Consider the following 5,259-nt stretch of genomic DNA (forward strand, 5'->3'; position numbering starts at 1 on the left):
TGAATATCTTTAGTCATCTTTTCCATTCGTCTCTCGAAAGCATCTATCTTTGCGGATATGGAATCAAAGTCATGGCTAGAATCGGCTCTAACCGCCTTAGATGATCTAACGATGTCTTTTTCTTGGTGCCACTCATGTGAGTGGGAAGCAGTGTTATCAATAATTTTGTAAGCTTCAGTTGCGGTTTTCTTCATAATGGAACCACCAGCTGCTATGTCGATGTCTTTTCGTGTAGTAATATCGCATCCTTGATAGAATATTTGTACTATTTGATAAGTGTCTAAACCATGTTGAGGACATCCTCTCAACAACTTTCCAAATCTTGTCCACGCCTCATATAGAGTTTCATTTGGTTTTTGTGTAAACATAACAATTTCTCCTTGAAGTCTCACGGCTTTAGATGCCGGAAAGAATTGTTTAAGAAAATTTTCAACTAAAACATCCCATGTATCAATCGCCCCTTCAGGTAACGATTCTAACCAATTTTTGGCTTCTCCCTTTAAAGTCCAGGGAAATAACATGAGATAAATCTGTTCATCCTCAACTTATCTGATCTTGAATAGAGTACAAATCCTATTAAAGGTTCGAAGATGTTCATTTGGATCTTCCTTCGGCGCACCACTAAATTAGCATTGATTAGTTACCATGTGTAAGATTTGTCCTTTGATTTCAAAATCTGGCGCATTAATATCTGGTTGAGTAATTGCGTGACCTTGGCCAGTGCGTTTAGCTCTCATTCGGTCTTCCATAATTAGAGGTTCCAGATTTTCCATGATTGAAATTGTTGAATCTGAATCACTAGAGGATTCTGATTTAATGGTTTCTTCCTCGACAATCTCTGGATGAGTGATTTGTGGTTCAGGAGGAATGATTAGTGGTTCAGGATCTCTGAATTATCCCTGAATATCCTCCGGATTCTCAATTGTGAGCTCGGGTTCAAAAAATAGATTATCGGAAATTTGAATTGGAGTACTTGGTCGACTAGATGACGATTCTAAAGAAAAATCAATGGCGACAATACTGGCTAAATATCTTGATCGAGTTACAGGTGGTGAACGTATAAAAGGTGGTGAACGTTTTGCTCGGTGCATTCACAGAATATCCTATTAGTTATAAAAGATAAAAATTATATAAGTTATCAAATTAATAGACTTTTCTGATTTTGCCCACGTTTCGAATAGCCAATAGATGCAGCAGGTAGCCAGGACCCTTTAAATCGGAAGCTCACAACTCGCCACTAACAAATCCAACTATTACTACGAACCAGAAAATTTTGGATGTCTATTAATTTAACCACTTAAAATAATTTTTCGTCGAATTTTTGAAGAAAAAATCTATGTCCTAAAAACTAGAGCGTCAAGAAATAAGAAAGAAAAAGAGTGCGTCGAAAAACGTTGAAAAATAAAAGGTCGAAAAATAATCATCGAAAAACAAACAGTCGAGAAATAAAAATAAGAAAATAAAGCGTCAAAATTTAAAAGTCTAAAAATTAAATATTAAAAGTTGCGTCTAAAGGTATTAAAGCTTAAAAGGAATTCTATATCCAAAATGGCAATAACTTAAAAAGTACTAAAATCTTAAAACGGCGTCGCAAAATTCTAAAGCACCTAAATCTTAGTCTAAAGAAAAAGCACTTAAGGGATTTTACGGCAAATCCTAAAAGTCTAGAAATAAAGTAACTACGGCAAAAACTAAATTTAAACTAATTACGAACGATAAATAAACAATTACGTACTAAATAATAAAAAGATACAAAAATGCTAAAATTACTTATTTTTATAAAAATATTATTTTTATATTATTATTTTATGATAGTATTAAGTTTATATATTTAATAAAACTAATTATTAAATACAAATTAAATAAAACTAAAACTAATTATATTAAATATAACCCTAATTAGTAATTAATTAATTAAAATTATATTTAACCTAACCCTAATCGACAGTCAAAGGTTTCAGACCTGTCACCTCACTCCATGCGATCGCATGGAGTGCAGGTTATATAATCATGCGATCGCATGATTCTGGTTATTAGGCCTGATTAGTTGGGCTGCTACAGTGTCGGGCCCGAATACTTTTACTTATTTTTTTTTTCTGATTTTAACTTATAAAATATTTATAAAATAAATAAAAACTTATATTTTAAAAACTAAAATAAAAAAATAGAAATACTTTATAATTTTATATATTTTAAACAAACTCTTAAAAATATATATTTTTTGTTTTTCTTTTTATATTTTTGTATTTTTAATATTTAAAACGTATTTTTTTACAAAAAGAAATTAAAACTTAATCAGAATTTTTTTTAGCGTTTCGCTTCGGCATTTAAGATGTCCCAGGCAGCGGCGCCAAAAATACTTGATGTTATGCGAGGTGTATACGAAATAGTTATTATTTTTACTGCGAAATACTATTAAATACGATACAATTTTACACAAGTTATTTATTTATTTATAGAGTGGGTATATACCTAAACTTTGCTACAACACTATAGGCAGTGTACCTAATCATAAAGTAGTGTAGTTTTTAGTAAGTCCGGTTCGTTCTGCAGGGAGCTAGCCAAGTTTAACGCTATATTTTTAAACTATATTTGTATATATATATATATATATATATATATATATATATATATATATATATATATATATATATATATATATATATATATATATATATATATATATATATATATATATATATATATATATATATTTATAAGTAATATTATTATTATAAAAAGGGGGTTTTACCGTTTAATGACCGGTTTGTCGATTTTATGTTTTAAGTCACAATTAAAACCAAATGTAAAATATTAAAAATAAATATAACTTAATTTAAGGCGTAAAGTAAATAACAATAATAAAAGTGCGATAATTAAAAATGCGATAAATAAAATGACGATAAATAAAATTGCGATAACTAAAAAGTACGATAATTAAAAGTGCGATAAATAAAATGATAGTAAATAAAAGTGCGATGAGATATAAAATAAATGAATTATGCTTATTTAAACTTCTGTAATCATGATGTTTGACGTGTTGATTTTAATTTATTACCATGGGTTAATTGTCCTTTGTCCTGGATTATTCGATATGTCTATCTGGTTTTTGTCCATAACAGTCCATCAGTCATAAATATAAAGTGCGAGTGTCCTCTCAAATTATCCTTATATCCGAAGTCAAATATTCCAACTAATTGGGGACTTAAACTGTAATAAGGTTTTAATACATTGTTAATGATTACACCAGGATATCGACTGCGTGTAACCCAAGGTTTTAATACTTTGTTAACAATTACGCCAAGTGTCCTTGTAAATAATTCACCACTGTTTTAATGAGTCCATTGACTATTAATCCATTCTGGTGTCCGGTTAAATGAACGATTATTAGTATTTATAAATATCCCGCCCATCGTGTCCGATCGAGTGTATATGGTTATTTATAGATACGTCAAATCGTAAATCTCTATATTAAATTAACAAATTATCATTCAATTAAACAAATATAAAGCCCATTAATAGTCCATAGTCCAATTTCCACAAGTATCGGTCTTTTGTCCAAACCCCAATTATGGTACAAAGCCCAATGACCTCGTCTTTAATATTTAGTATGACATCATGATTACTTCGATTTAAATAAGCATAATAATAACTTAGCTACGAGACATTAATTTAAAAAGGTTGAACATAACTTACGATGAGTATTAATCGCGTAGTGTTACACGGACAGAATTTCGACTTACAACTTAAAACATTCGCCACTATAACCTTATTATTATTAAACTTAAATTATAATTATAATTATAATTAAAATATAAACATAAATATATATTTGAGAGTAAGAGAGATTGAATTATTCTGTGTGTTCAACTCGTCCGAAAAATGCTGAATTTATAGACCTGACCAAACTTTTGGGGCCATGCGATCGCATGGGCTTCCTTTGCATTTTCCATGCGATCGCATGGAGTCTAGGGACAGCTCACAATCTTTTGTTTTCTTGTTTGCCGACTATTTTTATTTTAATATATAAATATAATATATATATATATATATATATATATATATATATATATATATATATATATATATATATATATATATATATATATATATATATATATATATTTTATAGAATTATTTATATATTATATTATATTCGTGTGCATAGTTGACTTATAATTTTAGCTCCGTTACGTCGCGCGTTGATAGTTGGTTCATGTCCCGGTTCCGGATTTTCGAACGTCCTTGCGTACAATTTAATATCTTGTACTTTGCGTTTCGCGGCTCGTACTCTTGTAATTTTGAGACGTTTCTCATCAATAATTTGAACCACTTGAATTGTATTTTGCACATTTTAGCTTTTTAGTTGTTTGCGTCTTCAAATCGTCGAATCTGTCTTTTGTCTTCACCTTTTATTATTTAAACGAATATCACTTGTAAATAGAACAATTGCAACTAAAAGCTTGTTTTTCTTGAAGGATAATGCTATGAAATATATGTTCGTTTTTAGCATTATCAATGGCGACTAGTTATTGTGGTCACTTGGCTAGTTTTGGGTTGGTTGATGTTTTGGCCATGTTTAGGCTTTGATAATGGGTATAATCACTAGTGTTAGTGATTATGGAAGTGTTGGAACCCATTTGGGGGTATTTGGTTGACTAATTTTGAAATGGGTCAAAATTAGGGTTTATGTGTCAATTTGGGCAAGGCGAGTGTTTAACACTTGTGTTTGGGTTTGTTTGGCGTATTAGGAACATTTTCACTTGTGTTAGTGATTATTGGTTGGTTTGGACGCAGTTTGGTGCTTGGAAGTGCAATGGGTCGAAATTGCACTAAGTGTCGATTTGAGTTGGTTTGTAAATCCACTTTAAGTGTGTTGTTTGTATTGTGATAATGGAATAGGTACTTTCCATTGGCGTGTTGCGGATTTCGGTTGCATTCATCAAAGACGGCAAGGTGAGTGTTAATATCCTATGTGCATATGTATGTATGGGATGTGTGCGGGTCGGGTGAAGTGGTTCTCGGTTATAGAGCTCACTTCACATATAGGTGGATTTGATGGACTTGCGTATAGATCCAATTGGCACGGTTGTGCGTTTTGGTTGACCACCTTTGGCGAGGTGTACATTTCGTGTGTACGTTTCCACATGTGCTTGTGATGTGGACTATACAACCCCAATGGCAAAGGGTTGGTATTGTGTTGTGATTGGAGAAGTGGATCACGTGTGGATGCGGATTCACCATGACTCGTGTAGTCCG

At 31.3% G+C, this 5,259-nt stretch overlaps 1 non-coding gene across 1 annotated transcript; it reads left to right on the plus strand.

Annotated features, from left to right (window-relative positions):
- Positions 1 to 282: 282 nt before the first annotated feature.
- Positions 283 to 389, plus strand: LOC139846044 (small nucleolar RNA R71). The gene has a single exon (XR_011758790.1). It is a non-coding gene; the product is annotated as a small nucleolar RNA R71 (small nucleolar RNA).
- The last annotated feature ends 4,870 nt before the right edge of the window (positions 390 to 5,259 follow it).

The sequence above is a fragment of the Rutidosis leptorrhynchoides genome, chromosome 4, assembly GCF_046630445.1.
Source record: "Rutidosis leptorrhynchoides isolate AG116_Rl617_1_P2 chromosome 4, CSIRO_AGI_Rlap_v1, whole genome shotgun sequence".
NCBI lineage: Eukaryota > Viridiplantae > Streptophyta > Magnoliopsida > Asterales > Asteraceae > Rutidosis > Rutidosis leptorrhynchoides.